General features: G+C 44.1%; 1 long non-coding RNA gene across 1 annotated transcript; it reads left to right on the forward strand.

Annotated features, from left to right (window-relative positions):
* The first annotated feature begins 1,370 nt into the window (after positions 1–1,370).
* LOC120695928 lies at positions 1,371–2,378 on the forward strand. Its single transcript, XR_005683951.1, has 2 exons — positions 1,371–2,031; positions 2,119–2,378. It is a non-coding gene; the product is annotated as an uncharacterized LOC120695928 (long non-coding RNA).
* The last annotated feature ends 15,685 nt before the right edge of the window (positions 2,379–18,063 follow it).

An 18,063-nucleotide genomic window follows, 5' to 3' on the forward strand; every position in this document is an offset into this window, starting at 1 on the left:
TATGCCATTTCGAGTGATTTTGGTGATCGAATGACAACACAACACTTGGACTAATATGATTGTTAAGATGACCATTCTCAGGCTTTTAGGTTCAAGTGATGACAAAGAGAAAGAAAAGATAGGCGTAGCAAGGCCCGAAGGGCCGCCCCTACGGTGCATCCGTTGGTTGTCGGAAGAACCGACGCCATGGCAGAAGGGAATCAAAGCCAAGTCAGGTTATGGGCACCGGATGAACCGACGGGTCAAAAATGGGCATCGGTGCATTGGGCGTCCTATGTTCCAGAGACGATGTCAAGAGCCCAGGAGAAGATTCTTCAGCACCGGTTCAACCGACGGTGCATCGGAGTATTGCGTCGGTGCAATAACGTCAGCGCCCAGGAGAAGATTCTTAAACACCGGATGAACCGGTGATGCATCGGTACAAAGCATCGGTTCAACCGGTGATCACTGCGTCAGCTGTCAGGAGTTCAACGGCTACTTCGGGTTATGAGTGACCGGAAGAATCGACGCTACCTCAGCCAGAGGCATCGGTTCTTCCGGTGATACGCAGATTTTCAGCTGACCGTTGGAGCAACGGCTACAAGACTTGGTGGCCTATATATATGCCTCACCCCGGCCATTTGAAGATTGCTGGAGTTGCTGGACATCCCACACACACCCAAGAACATCTCCAAGCCATACAAAAGCATCAAGATCATATCCTTAGCCCTTAGCACACTTTGAGAGTGTTGTGTAAAGGTTAGCTCTTAGTGAGTGTGATTGCAAGGCCGTGAGCCTTTCTGCTATGGTTCTCTAGTGAACCAAAACAAGAGTTTGGTGCGCCGGCACCTTGGAGCGTGAAGCTCGCCGGCAACGTCATCGACCCTCCGACTTAGTGTGGAGCGGCGACGACATCTTTGTGCGGGGGACGTGGAGACCCCCATCCTTTGTGGAGAAGCTCCTTAGTGGAACCCGGGGGCAAGGTGACCGTGATTGTGTTCACGGAAGAGACTTGGTGGCCGAGTAGCAATACTCTTAGTGAGTGCTACAACAACGTGGATGTAGGTGTGCCTTTGTGGCTAACCGAACCACGGGATAAACACCCGCGTCAAGAGTTTGCTATCTCCTATCCCGCTCTTTAAGCTTCCACATTTATTACTTGCAATCTTTGTGCCTTTACTTTCATATAGTAGTTTCTTGTTAGGAAAGGCTATATAGTGCATAACTCTTTTGGGATACGGGTTTCACACTAGAACAACCTAGTTGCACATCTAGATAGCTTGTTTTAGTTTAAGTTTTGTGCAAACTAGTTGGAGCCATAGGTCAAAGTTTTTATTAGTGCCTATTTCACCCCCTCCCCCTCTTAGTAGAGCACCCGATTCCTAGCATTACTTTTTTAGAGTCCCTCCCACGTTTTGATTAAAGCACCGGAGACCATAAAATCAGGTAACCAACCGTATCAGAACTATTCATGATTGGATGGCCGAGTAGTCGAGTACATATACCAACCATCGGCGTCAAAGCCCCTCTTCCTTCATAAATCCAGTTGAAACTCAGATCATGGCTTATTCTACTATGTGGTTCGTGATCGATCCATTTCCTACTGAGGTACGGTCATGGCAACTATTATTCTTCTCCATGGAAGGTTCGTGCAGGTGCAGGTCATGACGACTCATGCGAAATCTGAAGCGGCTGCCCTAGATATATATGCCTGCACGCAGGAGCCGATTGCCGCCACCTAAGGCCGCCGGCGGCTGTGATGTCGCCCTCACCGTTGCAAGGGGGTGCCATGCCGCGCAGCGTCGCAATTTGCAAGGGACCGTCAAAAGGTTAGTAAATCAAAACTGCCATCTATGGTATGACGAGCACCTTTATTGACAACCGTCCTTGCTCTTGCCCCTAATGGCCGGCGTGTTACATGCATCCATCCAGGTATAGGAATTAATATACTAAGTTTAGCCTGAATTCCTGAATCCATTCTGAACTAATCTGTTCTTATGCTTATTCTTTTTGAGGATTCGTCATCTTCCCAGAGAGATCGCTGCGCCAGAGGTATTCCCCGTTAAAATCCTCTGTTATTATATCAACTACAAACAATTTCTTCTCTCCCGGGGTTCTAATCTGTTTGATTTCTGATAGATTTTATGCGTCAAGATTTCTGACAATGCGTGGAGGTTGGAGAGAAGAAGACAAAATATGGATTCACCTTTTTTTAAAACCTTTTATGTGAACTCCGTAGCTAGCCTGAGTCCATGAGAATGATGTATCATAGTTTAATCCGTGTAATTTAGGTGTTTTTTTCCCGTTCAATGTATGCAGCTTTCCAGTGAGGTGTAATCGAATTAATACATGTCGCTATACATCTATCTTTAATTTGACTCCTTTTAATTTTTGCTTTACATTTTGGACCAAAATGAAATGATGAAGATAAAATACAATAGAGGAATGCAATTTGTTCGTCCCATGTTCGCAGAACTTTACATGGAGCTAGGATTGACAGAATAAAATATAATTTTTGATGAATATTGGAATAAAGAGGAAAATAAAAATAATTTCAATTACAATGGCCATTGGCCAAGAGTAATCACCCGTCGGCAACTGGATGGATGACCATCTTGTTCCGTAATGTGTTCAGCACATCGCCGATGGTAAACTGTCGGACATTCACCGTCACTAATGAAGTGGCCAACAGACCCTTGGCAATTGGTCGAATGGCCGACCAAGAGTCACCGAGGGGAAGTTCCCGACGGTCAACTGTAGGCTATTGCTATTTCCCACGGTCTTAAGTAATAACTGAATGTATAAGAACACTCGGGGATTGTTAGTATTCTAGTAGTGATTTACTGCCTGAAATGAGTTCTGTATGTGATAGCTACTGATCCAGGGACTATCACGACGATACAGGGATTTGGGTTCTTCTTTTGAAAATCCGGGCTGTTTCACAATGCATTTAAAGTTTTATACCACATGTCGGAAAAGGTTTTGGTACGTGTGACATTCATATCCTGCAGAGCAGGGAAAGTTTTTGTGATGGTTCATGTGCTACTTGAGTATCACATAAAAGTAAAGAAGTCTGGGGGAGCTTTTAAAGTTATCCCAGCAGTTCTCATGCACTACTATAGTGGCATGTTGGATAGTGACTTAAAAAGAATAGAAGGACAAAAGGAAAGTTGTATGCGAACCAAGATTGCAAGCATGACTTGCAAAAGTATAGCAACATGAAGAACTTATGAGTTCTTGAAAGTGCAACAAATGAAGAATTCTGAGGAGCTCTTGAAAGGAAACGTGAAAATCGTACTCCCATTATTTTGCATGACTTGATCATGTGAATAAACAAGTAATGGAAGGCTCCCATTGTTTTGCATGACTTGATCATGTGAATAAACAAGTAATGGAAAGCTCCTCGTTTACAATGTTAGAAATAATTTCGAAATTATGGCAACAAAGTTTATGCCACATTTCGAGGGGGAGAAAGATAAGAAAGATTAAGATTTACAAAGTGAAATTCTCCTCAAAGTTAAAGATAGTGATGATCTATTGAAGTGAATATGACCGAAAAGGGAGTACAATGGTCATAACATTGATACCCCAACCATAAAAACAAGCGAGATTTTTGGATTTTTTTAGCTCCAAATAGGAAGAAAAGGAAGTTGAGCCTCAAAGCAACCGAAAGAAAAGGTGGTGCTTAAAGCAAGGTGGTGCTTAAAGCACCCTATGAGGCTTGTAAATAACAAACCCAAACAAAAGCTTGAAGATATTTCATCTTTACAAATATGGGATAATATGGGGGAGTAAAGTATGCCAAGAATTAAGGTTTGAAGAGAAGTGGGACAGTATGTTTACTCCTATGACTCAAGTCCAACAATTGCTTCAACATATGTTTTGGCATTGTATGAATGGTAGAAATTGAGGTGTCTCATTCATCTAGGTGGCAAGAAGCCATAAAAGATGTCATGAGACCTAGAAGTTTCAAATTTGTTTTGAAACATAGAATAAGTTCCTAATGGAGCCAAGATAGTAGGCTATAATGGGTCTACAAGATTAAATATGACTTCAGAGGGAACATGAAAAGTCGTTAAGCACGACTTGTGGCCAAAAGATTTATGCAAAGAAAAAGGATAAGTTCTAACGAGGCATTTTGTACAATCTCATGAAAGGATTCCTTTAGAATCATAGTGACATTGGTGCATAATACTTTTAGAATTGCATCAAATGGATGTTGGAGAAATATCTTCCAATGAAAATTTGTACGAGAAAATATATACATGACATAAACAAATGGTTTTGTTGTGAAAAGAAAAGAATATTGCGATACCACTTGAGGATATCAGATCACAGAATAGTAGTATCTAAAGTTTTATGAGAACAAAGAAAGTTTTGGGTTTTAAGTAAAGGTCAAGATGACAAATTGCAAATATGCCAAGTTCGAAGACGGGAAATTTCTTTTCTCGCAAAGTTCAAAGAAGGTTATTATGACCTCTAGTTATGATAAGAATAATCTTGGTGAAGAGTCATTCGCTCTAGGAATGGAAATTCATCGGGATAAAAAGAAAATGGGGGTATCAGGACTTTGCAGAGAGTATACTTTGAAAAGAGTTCTAAAGATATATAGTATGCATGCGAGAAAGTCTATGCCTGTCCTATAGTCAAGGGTAATAGATTTGGAATTTCGAGTATTCCAGGAACCGTAATATGATCGATCAAAAGAAAGTGGTTCCATGTGCTTCAGCTGTTGGTTGCAGAAATAGTGCTCAAAAGAATTTGCCTTGACATAGCTCAAGTATCCGGGATATTTTGGCAGAAGTCCAGTCCAGCAATAGATCACTGGAATGGAGTTATAAAATGTTTTGCAATTTTGCAAAGTATTGTCAGCCTCATGCTTAGTAAGAAAGAAACACGTACTCTCAAAAGGTTGTGAGTAAAAAGAATTAAGGTTTGGCGAGATGTTTAGTAAAGCCCACATTAATAGCTAACACTCGCGCTTGGAGTTTTATTGTGGAAAATCTCCAAAGCATAGTAGTTGATATCATGGGTCATGTATACCCAAAGCTTAGTATAATATGAAGCTACATGATAGACAAAATGGTTGAGAAAACATTTACCCGGAATTGATAATGGTAGACAACAGCAATATACCATTCGAATGTTTTCACTCATATGGCAACATGTCAAGTGTGCTGCCAAACATTTTGACGGTGAGTTATGTGTTGCAAAGGAGAAAATCCAGAATCATATAAAAGCATTGAGCATCTAAGTATCAAGCAAGTGCTTGCGCATCCGCTTACTAATGGTCTACCGCCCAAGTCGACATGGGTTTTACGGGAGGCCTATGATTTCTAGATTACTAAAGGGCCCAACGAAAGGTTAAGGTATTGTTTCAATACAGATAGGTGTATTGTGGCTGTTAATCTGACAGTAAGTGATAACTGTCATGACGAGGCATGCCCTACGTACCAATCTGCAATGAGATAAGGCCAAGAACAAAGCAAGTAAAGAGAAAACAAAGAGTTACGTTCAAGTTGAGAAGTCTAAAGTACAAAGTTGAGATCAAGGGGGAGAATGTTAGTATTGATCTCCACCAACTCGGTCCAACGACTGAGTCGGGCCCTTGACTCGGCTCCCCGGTCGGGGTAGCCCAACCCAACTGGGTTGTGGGCCCCTATCGCGCCGGCACTATATAGAGGAGGTGGAGGCTGCAGAGGCACGCACGCCAAGAAAGAGTCGTGCCCACTCGCCCACCTCCGCGACTCGACCGACCAAGGAGGTGCCGGAAGCGACAGGAAGCCCGCCGCCCCTGTTCCACGACACTGCTGCCCCTGCATTGCTGCGTCGTCATCACCACATCACGCCGGCCTCGACCTCGAATGACTCCGGCGTACCACGAGCTCCACTGCAGCACCATGGACATCGGCAAAGTATTTTCCTCAACAGAAAGTTAGTTTCCCACTCGATCTACTCCTAGGCGATCCAATAGATCTAACATCTTTGTCTCCCACCCCTTTCCTCTCTCTTTTTTTCCCTTCCCTCCGCGACCAGAATTCTGTCCATTGGTCCGAAGCAATGTTGGTCCAGTCGAGCGCCATCGCTTATCTCTCATCCTCAACATAGTGCATGGTCAGCTAATCTCCACAGCCGCAGTCCAGCTTCGCATGTCAGATGTGCTCCCAGCACACCATAGACAGACGGGTCCTGCTTGTCAGGTCCGCATTTGCCCTCTGCACTAGCAAACGTGCTCCCAGCAGGCCACAGACAGGCGGGGCCTGCTTGTCGGGTCCGCGTTTGCCCTCCGTGCGAGCGAACCGGAGTCGAGTTTGACTAGGCGCCACCAACCTGGTCACAGACGCCTGAGCCAGCAGGGCCCTTCTTGAACTGAGCCCACGAAGCCCGAACCAACCTGGGCCATCCTTAGTTCCCACGCCACTCCAGCCTAGTGCCTATACCGGCCCTAAAAGAAAAACATCGATCTGCAGCCCTGTTTCTACCCGAGCCCGGCGTGCCCTGTCCTACTGACACCCGAGCCGGCGTGCCTTGTCGGGTTGAAAACAGGATGGCAAAATCCTGTCGCGACAGGCACCGAATCCCGTATAAACCGATCGTGTACTGTTTCCGCAAGAACAATAGGAACAGGAAAAAAACGGCAGGAACGGGAACGGAAACAGGAGAGGGTGTTTCCCGACCGTTTTCGCGGTTACCGTATTCGATCCGGGAATTCCCGTCGGTTGTTCCCGTTTTATATGGGCCTATTCCTCATATTGAGCCTGCATAACCATTGAGCCCAGTCTAGAGTTTGCCTTCCCCGCGCTTCTTCCTGGCCCGGCCCACTCCAGCCTCCACTCCAACAAAACCTCAGAACCCTAGACCCCAAATCCGGCTCCCACTCCAAGCCGCCACAACGCGCCCCGAGCGGCGACCCCGAGTCCGGAGTCCCCGACGGCGACGGCCCGACCTGACCCTGGCCGCGCGGCGCGCGCATCCTGCAGGTCCGGCGTCCGCCGCACGCCCGCACAGCCGCAGCCCGCAGCGTAAGTGAGCGCTGCGCCCCCGCCTCGCCAAGTTCGCGAGGCCCGCGCCTCCGTCTGGTCTCGAGCTATCTGGTGACGAAGACGACATCGCTGCCCGCGGCCCGCGCACCTCAGTCTGGTCTCGAGATAGCTGGTGACGTGCGCCCTCTGGTTGGCAAGCGTCCTGCATCAGCGACGGCATTGGCTACTGCTTGTGTGGCTATCGTCTGCTGATGTCGCATTGTTGCTGCATGCTCGATTGGCAATTGCAGGTGCAGGTGGCAGGTGCTTAGGCGCTGCATTGCTGCTTGGCTGCTTGCGAATTGGAATATTGTTGCTGTGTGCCTCTTCTCACTCTAATACTCTATGCGTTGCTGGAATCCTTGATTATGCCTCTTGATTGAATATATCTTATACATAGTTACCAATTCTCGATCGTAATCGATATGTTTCCGATCGATACATTCCGTTTCCGATATTCCGTAATATCGGTTTCGTTTTTCTGTCCGTTTTTTCCGTTCCCGCTCCTGTTCCCGGAAAAAGAAAATAGGAGCAGAAACAGTTCGAGGGTTTTCCCGACTGTTCTCTACCATTTTCAACCCTACCTGTCCTACTGCTCGCGCTCCCCCTCCCCATGCTCGCGTGCCTCCGGCACCAGGAGTCGCGAGGTCCCCTGCACGTGCGCGTGCGCCCTCTGCAGCCGCATGTATTGGTTTGCGGATTGATCTAGCTGGAACTAGATGCGACCTACAATAATAATGTTCCTTTCGGTGGCTGTTTTAGGTCTCATTTGATTTTTCAATTTAAGTCATAAGTTCCATCACATCACATGTTTACACACCAATTAGGAGTACTTAACATAAACTTATTACAAAAAGGCAAAATAGTCAAAATCGTCCCTTAACTATCACTCAAGGCTCAATTTTGTCCATAGATTTTAAAAACGTCCACTTTAGCCCCTGAACTATGGTAAACGGGTCAATTTCGTCCTCCTGACGACGTGGTGTGCCACCGTGGACCGCCAAGTCAGCGCCTAGTCATCATATGATGGGAAATACCGTTTCTACCCTCGAGCCAGCTAAACTCAAATTCGCTCACAGCCCCAAGCCTGGAAATCTCCATTGCAATACTGCATCTGTGACCCATCAAGAACAAATTCCCCATTGAAATAAAATCTATGACTTGGCGGTCCATGGTGGCACGCCACATCATCAAGAGGATGAAATTGACCCGTTTAGCATAATTCAGGGACTAAAGTGGACGTTTTCAAAATCCAGGGATGAAATTGAACCTTGAGCGCTAGTAGAGGGACGATTTTTGGCTATTTCGCCTTACAAAAACTAATTTCATAAGTCGTGACTTAATTACGAGAAAAATCTATTAAGCCTAATTAATGTATAATTTGACCACTAATTGCTACAGTAACCATTTTCTAATATTGCATTAATTATACTTAATAGATTCCTGTAGAGCCCTAATTGCAACTTATACAATTAGTTTATATTAAGTTAACATCTGAAGCTTATCAGCATTGACCTCAGTGGTAATAACTGGTATTGAAACAAGACCAGCATTAAGGAAAGACCTGCTCATATGTTTTTTTTTTGTCATTACTAGAGTGCAATATACTTTCACTCATGCAGCATGGTGTTCGTGTATGTAGAGAAAGCCTGGAAATCTCCATTGCAATACTGCATCTGTGACCCATCAAGAACAAATTCCCCATTGAAATAAAATCTATGACTTGGCGGTCCATGGTGGCACGCCACATCATCAAGAGGATGAAATTGACCCGTTTAGCATAATTCAGGGACTAAAGTGGACGTTTTCAAAATCCAGGGATGAAATTGAACCTTGAGCGCTAGTAGAGGGACGATTTTTGGCTATTTCGCCTTACAAAAACTAATTTCATAAGTCGTGACTTAATTACGAGAAAAATCTATTAAGCCTAATTAATGTATAATTTGACCACTAATTGCTACAGTAACCATTTTCTAATATTGCATTAATTATACTTAATAGATTCCTGTAGAGCCCTAATTGCAACTTATACAATTAGTTTATATTAAGTTAACATCTGAAGCTTATCAGCATTGACCTCAGTGGTAATAACTGGTATTGAAACAAGACCAGCATTAAGGAAAGACCTGCTCATATGTTTTTTTTTTGTCATTACTAGAGTGCAATATACTTTCACTCATGCAGCATGGTGTTCGTGTATGTAGAGAACTAGAATGATGGGCGCGCTAACATTGCGCCAGCAATTGGGGAACGCGCCAGTACACTGGCGAAGCAGCTGGTTTGTAATGCCGGCTTCTACCTTTAGCAGCGAATCAAACAATCAGCGGTATAGTACTATAGTGGAAAACACAATCAGTGGAAGCGTTAAATTGGGTAGTACTGTCATATCAATCCATGCACGTGCAATATACATTTTACGTATGGGAGAAGTGTCGCCGAATAATTGTAGTGAGGCACAAATTTGAACGTTTGGTGATGCAGTTGCCACTTGGTCTGATGGAAGGATGGCAAGCTCCATTACATAGCAAGACTAGACACATTAATTTACATATAGCTTGAATAGATTTGCTGTGATAACTTACATATGCAAAAGTAACAGAACCCCATCAGGTGGGAGTCTTCGATTCATTACGGAAACATACCCCGTCAGGTGGTCTTAGTGTTGCAGAAAAACCACATGTCTGCAGGTAGAGGTAGATAGTCTTTAACTAATAGATAGTTTTTAGGACCAAAGGGGGAAAAATAGACGTTTGAGCTGGTTGCAGTTTGGAAGTCGCAACATTTTGTGCTGGCCTTGGGCCCCACATCACTGGATTAGCTAGTCTTCCGACACAACTAATAATGTAGAAAAAAAGTCCCAAAGCATGTAGATATTTGCGTGACATATCAGTACCAGGCATTGGTGATATGGAAAAGCAAACGGATGGAATAACAGACTCAAGAAGTTCAGGGTTGGCATACCATCAACATTGTAAGATCATTACAGTCTCAACAACTTCCGTATAGATGTGGAATCAATAACAGGCATGACAAATCTATTACATTTGTGTTCAAGGGGATGTACCTCTAAGACTAATATATTGCCAGATTTTACCAAGCATGTAAGTTTGACATACGACCTAGTACAGTTCTTGAGGCAAACTAATATATAAATTAATGTGGTAACATTAGTAAAATTTAAACTTGATCACCACGTATTATTTAAAATCATATATTTAAGCAGTATATGTGGTGTCGATGCATGGGATAGGATAGAATTTTGCCTTTTTGTAGTAATGCCTTCCTTTCACCAATTCCTCAGAGCATTGCAGGAATATATCATGCTAAAGATACAACAATGGCAAAAGATAATGCTCATGGGAAGAAAAGAAAATCAATTTTTAACAAACTTGTAAAAGCGCAAAGGTTTGAAACAATTCTTCCAAAAAATTTTTTTGCAGTGCCATTCAGCAAAGGTAGATATAGAATGTTAAATTCTTACCAGCTGAAAAGCTGAAGCGAATTAAGTCATGAATATAAACCGCAGAGATATCCATGTTCTGAACATCTTATATAACAGAAACTATGAGATAATGAGAGTTGTCTTTTTATGTAAGCAACCTGATCCAACGGTAGCAGTATGGCGGAATGCTGATAAAAGCAAAACTAATTCTACTATTCCCGGCCTCTTGCTATTCATTCACCTGAAGCAAAATACAATTTGAAACTTGGAGAGTATTATTGACCATAGCAATTTATAACATACACTGAAAAAGAAGGTGCAATAAATTTATTAGCTTGAACTGGCATTTCATCAAATAGCTAAAGTGCAAGCGCTAGCAGCAGGAAAGGTTATCTCGGATCAGGCAAGAGTGGCCAGATCGACGGCCGCAAGCAGGAGCTGGAAGCAAGGCAGCGGCAACCTGTAACTTTATGCTAGCACGATGCCTCAGCGACTTCGATGGTGGCCCAGCGGATGTTAATTGGTGTTGTGACCATCACCATGTCTGGGCAGAACGCGGCGGATGTCTCGTACATGGCCTGGTAAGCATGGGGAGTCGACACGGTCACACGGAGGAGGCACCGGCGGGCAGTCCCCACAATTGCACTAGTAAGCGAGAGGACGGGGTGCAGCTAGAGGTGGGCGATGGCTCACCGGCGAGCTTCGGAACGCCAGCATGACGAATGCACGGCATTGCTTGGGAAGCCATCACAGCTGCCTTTTGCCCGTACACGAATAACCGGCCTGCAAACTGGCTGCGACCGCAATGGAGTAGAGTGGCCGCCAAGAGAAGTGCGCAAGGAGTTGGCGGCGGTCGGCGGATATTGTGAGGGTTGGCCGGCGGGGGCAGAGCGAGCATCGAACAGCGCTCGATTTGTTTGGGAGTGAAGGACGACGACACTTGCCGCGCGCGCGTCCGCTTTCCCCCGCGTCAAGCACACGCAGGATGAATCTCGGGCCAACATCAGTTTCACACCGCGTGAAAGAAACGCAAGATCGGTGCAGGGCGGGATGCGACACGGCATCCATTAGTAAACAGTAGCAGAGGCCTCCGCAGGCTTGGAAATCTTCGAGCGATATGGATCTACATATATGTGGTCACAAATTACTTGAAGTATTCAAAAAAATATAAATAAATTAATGGAAGGTTCAGTTGTTTTGTTCACCAACATTTATTCGTAAATATCGGCATATAAAAACCCGTCTGCTGATGGCCTATGACTGCACAATAAAATCCCCTACTACATATAACAAAAGGAATCCTAAAATCAAATTGAATATGTTTAGTGTACCACATCCTAAAATCAAATATGTTTATATATTCGATAGGAGTAGCACTGTCTTAGTTGGCCTACGCGAGACCTCTCAGTTGGCCACAATCTGGAGATAGAGTAACAAAGAAAAGAGCAGTAGGAGCAAGGCAAGCAGGGTGTGCCACCATGGAGAGGAACTACAACAAAAATTCCTATAGGGTAGCTAGGAATGGAAGGCCCAAGAAATATTTAGGAAACCTCGGAAACATCTTGTGCTACTTTGTCACTGCAGGTTTCGTGCATGAGCAGTAGAGCGGAGCTAAGCGAAACAGTCTTGGCACCCATGGCATCTGCATAAGCTATTAGAGTGGCTATTGTTTTTTTTATTTCCAACACGTATATCCGATACAAAGGGACCACACTTTTTTACTTGACCATTATGTATGTATACTCTTTCGTGCAATGTTCTTAGATGTGTCTTCTATTCCCAAAATCTCCACACATAATAGAATTTAGTTTATACTCATATGTGCAATCAAATTGCCTAAATGTTAATGGCTGAGTAATTCTAAGCTCTGAAAAGTGATTTGCATCCGGATCTATTGGCCTGGATCTAGCATGGAACTATATATCACTACTACAAAAACCTTCTCACTAATGGCCTGAAAGCCCCCATCACCACCATTTTAGGTATTGGCAGTGAAAAGTCGATGGTGATAATGCCCATTATCACTGCCGATTCGAGACCCGATCGTGAAAATGGGTTCACCACTGGCCTGAGATACAGACTAGCAGTAATGATGTGCAAATACCAATGGTTCGTTGCAACTACGCCCGGTCAGTGGTCATATGCACATCATCACCGTCTATTTGTCTCAGGCTGGTGGTGATATATATACCTATGTCGAGTGAAGCTCTATTTTCACAAGCAAAATACATTGGTCAAAAGATACAACAACATCCACATGTACCATTATCACCGCAAACTTCAACCTCCACTATGTCCATGTACTTTTGATCCACCAATGAAAATGCTTTTACCACTGGTGTTTTACTAAACCAGTGATGAAATTAATGGTATAAAAGTACTTTATATAGTAGTGTTGATATGACCCAAAACAACGTGCATCTGCTTATATTAGCATATGAAATCTGGCAAAAGTAGCTATTTATTATGTGTCAGCAGGTTAACAATCATTGTTCAAGGTCATAGATGTCACACTAAAATGCACCACCTGTCCCTAAACTTGTCCGGCCGTGTCAACCAGATCCCTAAATCTAAAATGCATTTTTCGGGTCCAAAAAACTGCATAAAAGGGGTCCATCCTAGGGTCCAAACACGCAACGCGAGCTTCCAATTACAATGTAGCACTGCCACGTGGCATCACGCTGGTGAACATATGTAGAAACCCCTCACATTGCTCACATGCATCTTCTCTTATTTGCTCCTCCCTACCTAGGTTCATCACGTCCCTCCTGCTTGTCGCTTCTTCACGTGTCTCCCGGCAAGGATGCCGATTCAATCCCAATCTCCCTCACTCTGCCGCTTGGCGCATCCTCTCCTGCTATGGCTCCCAATCTCAACTCATCGTATGGTGGCCACAAGTAGGCATGTGCTGGCATGCCTGGCCACCACCATTGTGCGATGCCACACCCCCTGTCGGGAATAGATCCCGCAGTACCTGAAAGGAAGAAAACAAACTCCTATCTGGATTCATCAGCAATCCTACTAGGAGTCAAACCCTGTAATTCTACATGGACACTTACCTTGCAACTGACTTGTAATCCCGCCTCCTGAGGTATATCGAAGAAGGCAGGGGTACATAGATTGGTAGAATCACCTCAAGCCTAAATTATGCAATACAAACCACTAAACGGAACATAAGGTATGACACTTTGAGCAGTCTAAACCTATCTAAATCTTGTGTTGTTCGCACCATTGAGTCCCTAATCTCAGCAACACCCTACCTAACAATCGACAATCATGGGGTACCCTTGGTAGGTTGACGGTAAAACACCGACACCCCGACAAGAAGGAAGTTACTAGCCCCCAACAAGACGAGATGACGCCATCGGCATCCCCCCTCCTCCCCATCAATGGGTCATCCTGGGCAGCATTGTGTGTGTCTACATCACTGTGAACATCGACCACGACCTCTCTCTATCTCTTGTGCTGGCCCTATCACCGCATATATCTTGTTCCTCACCATCCTGCCATGTCTTTTCCCGGACACACCTCTTGCAACTTCCCTACCGTTCTCCAGCTCTATGGAAACCATGGCAGCACCAACTCCTCTAGCCTCCTCTGACTCCACGCGAACCTCGAGCTCCTGTAGAGGGTGGTGGAATGGCTACAACACCAAAGGGCCATGTCAGGCTCATCAAGCAGTAGAGGCCCTCAGAGGTGGCGTATTTGCTGGAGCGCCACGTGTGGGGTAACTCTACCACTAGCCAGAGAAGCTGGCGAGCCACTTGGACTATGGCCTGGGCGTGTACATCAGGGTGCACCATGGTGCAAGAGAGAGTGATGGAGAGGGAGAGGGAGAGGGGGAGGGGGAAGGAGGGAGATAGAGGTGATACGGATTATGCAGGGTCTTTTTGCATACATTCATCAGTGTGGCGCCTTGAGGGAGGGCCACATCGGTGTTAGAAGCTTACGTGTGGCATGTTTGGGATTTGCAATTGGCCCCAATAAATAGTTTGAAGATCCAAAAAATTCTCTTTCAGAGTTTAGGGATCGAAATAATATATCAAGAAAAGTTTAGAGATATGTGCCTTTTTACTATAAATTTTAGAGGATACGGATCTCTATATTCACTCCAGCTGTCCAAATCTTTTGTGCATTGCAATCCCATTTAATTTCAAACTCCAAATTTTAGTCTCTCCATCACCGCCCCATTCCACATAACAATGGCACACGTACTACTTATGAAGCAGGAAGAAGACATCAATGTATGAGAAATTAAGATGGCGTTGGGAAGATAAAACCAAAAAAAACTTTCTATACAGTAAGTTAAATTAGGAATATAAGGTACCAGGAACTAGTCTAACACTGCTTCTCCATCATTTGAAATTGTTGGGAATCGCTTAAACCAAACTGTAACCTCCAAGCGATAGGAGTGAATGAGGATCTGAAGGCTGAATCCAGAAAGTAGGTGACCTTGGGGATCACGAGCAAGTAGATGCAATAACCCTAACCATCGATGGAAGGCAGCTATTATCATCATAATGAAAGGTTGCTCGCGTGTGCATGTACCTGGGCGGAGTTTGAGCATCCATGGTAGAAGATGGCAGTAAGGGTGATGAAAGTTACCTCCGACAGAGGAATCGTAAAACAACCTTGCATGGCAAGCATCGTGTTGACGCAAAAATCAACACACTGGAATCCGAGGGCAAGTATTCGTCAAGCTCCGAAAAGTCAACCAAGCGTGCCAGTCAATTTGACTTGTAATTGACAAGTGATAAACAAAAATTAAATCTGAGAGCATATCGGCTGGAATTCCGAATATCTCTCACACAAACGTATCGGCAAGCTCTGTCGATAAGGAAAACGACAAGAGAATATATATTATATGCAGATGCGGGGTAAATAAACGCGTCGGCAAGCCTGCCGATGCGAAAAACGACAAGATCAGCTTATAGGAGCCGATTGTGCGTGCGTAACAAGATCTAAACTATGAATGTGTAACTCAGATGATGTTGATCGATAACGCTCGAAACAGATCTAAACCGGCCTTTGTGATGATACGATAAAATTATTAATTCGGTAGCTGATCTAATATGTTTCTAAGCAGATAAATGTGATAATGGTAAAAAAAACATAGGAAAAACCTAAATTGTGAATAAACCTAGATGAGAAAACAGCGATGCGCTCGAGATCAAACCCTGGATAAACTCGATAACTTTTGAATAGATTTGAACGAAGCTACAGCGATGCGCCCGGTAGCTAAAGCTCAAATTTACTCGGTAAAACGAAAACTCACCAGCAAATCAAGTCGCTCGAATGTAAAGCGTCCTTGATCAACTTGAAACAACTCGCCGAAAAGAAAATAGCGAAGCCGCCGACAGAAAAGTAAATTGCAAGGAAATTGTAAAGGGTTGTTGTATTGGATGTGTATCAATTTTTTCTGGTCCCGTACAACTGATATATATAGCCTACGCTAACAAGTCCTAGCCGATTATGGCAAACATATTACTTGGCTAAAAAGTAAAGACTCCCTAAAATAAACTATCTAAAATTTAAAACCGAATCATCAAAATTCCCATAAAGCTCGGATTTTTCCTCTTCCTCTGACTCGTCGGCAACTTCCATCGGCCGATTACCAAACCGTGCGGATCAGCATCTTTATGAAATATTCTTCTGGCCTATCAGCTGCAGCTCTATCGGTCGGCCTTGACACTGTACACGTTTTTGGTTTCTTTCAAATCGGCAATCTTTGCTTCATAGCATCACTTTCCTTGACACATGTCAAAAAACAGTGTCAACACATCTCCTGAGAATGATGCCGATCAGAATCTTGGACGGTGAAGGTAGTGACCTGGAAAAATGTTTATGCCTTGATCAATCAATACAAGAGAAACTCAAGTTCCTAAACGTTTATCTCAATGACCCATTCGTATACGTATAGCATATTCTTGGAATATAGTATGTATCTGAAGGCAACAGTACTAAGGAAATGCATGTTTATCTCCTTGTAGATCTCTTCCCCATTATTGTTGGGGATTGAACCATTTTTGTAACGGTGAAAATGTGCTAATAGGAAAGAGCAAAGTCATTGTCATTCTCTTATACTGCTTGGTACCAAAGCCATTTCGTACTAATAGAAAATTTTCTTGAAAGACGCCAAGAGTCAGCTTACTGGAGGAAGTGCCTTTCTTTATTCGGTTTGCAAGCACTGTCGTGCTTGAACTTTCGTTGATCGATGATAGAGTTGAGTGTCCTTTATCGGTCACAAAACTTTTCCTTAAATTATGGCCAAATAAAAATAGAGCACGAGCATTAAACTAATTATAAGAATCAATCCACAGTTTGTACTTCATATTTAAACACGTAGGTCTCACGCCTTGCTTGCCACCACCTACCAAGAAGGAAACAGTTAGCTGAATCACAATCTTCTACGGACCCCCCTACCTCCCCTCCCCTCCCCTCTAGCCCTAAAAGGGTACAGAAGAGCGGAAGCCTATAGTATTGAAAGTCTTGCTATCGAAAAGCAACCAGAAACTTCATATGCCTAGGCATAGAAGGTGTCAGGACACTTACAGCCAGACGCAGAACATCCTCGTGCGTAGTCTCCAAAAGATGGTCCACAACTAAAACTCCCTTACATCACTAGTGGAGTAGTGGTCATGCTACAGTCCTGCTACCCTACAGCTACTGATGGATCGGATGGCCGTTGGATGCCCCAGTGCGGGTTCTCGTTTGTCCCTAAAACATACACAGCATCAATGATTCAGATTGACTAGTTTTCTTTGTATAATTTTTCTCTTCAATTCTGCCTTTTTTTTCTTTCAATTAAATTGCAATTCAATTTTTAGTTAAATGGATTATAGGATCTAGTGCCTTGTCCATCCATTGGACTCTTCTTCTACTCTATAATATCCTCTTGTACTGTGATACCTCATGGGGGGAACCAGCCAGATCAATTAATCTGCAGAAAGTACTCACTTCAAATGCATGTTTAGATGACTACTAAGAATAATATCGTATATATGATACCCTTTAAACCTGATCAATAACTGTAGAGAGATAGCGAGAGGGGGAAACACCACACACCCATTGTGGGGGGTGACCTTTCATATATATAGCCGAGACGGCTTGATGTACAAGTAAGAGTCAAGTCAGACTTAGAGTACAAGACAAGTCAGCTATACATATCTCTAATACCCACCCGCAGTCTGAGCGGGAGGATCCCGGACGCAAAGACTGGACCTAAAATCAGTAAATAACTGTACAGGCAAGCCTTTGGTCATAATATCCGCGAACTGGTGAGACGACGGAACGCGTAGCACACGAACCTGTCCCAAAGCCACCTGGTCGCGGACGAAGTGAATATCGATCTCTATATGCTTCGTGCGCCGATGATGTACTGGATTTGCTGTCATGTATACAGCACTGACATTATCACAGTATACAATCGTCGCCGAAGATAGAGGCGCATGAAGCTCCTGAAGAAGCTGCCGAAGCCAGCAGGTCTCAGCCACATCATGCGCCACAGCATGATACTCGGCCTCCGCACTCGAACGAGAGACAGTAGTATGTCGTTTGGAGGACCAAGACACTAGGTTGTCGCCGAGGAAGACACAGTAGCCCGAAGTAGATACCCGAGAG

Source organism: Panicum virgatum, chromosome 2K (assembly GCF_016808335.1).
Source record: "Panicum virgatum strain AP13 chromosome 2K, P.virgatum_v5, whole genome shotgun sequence".
NCBI lineage: Eukaryota > Viridiplantae > Streptophyta > Magnoliopsida > Poales > Poaceae > Panicum > Panicum virgatum.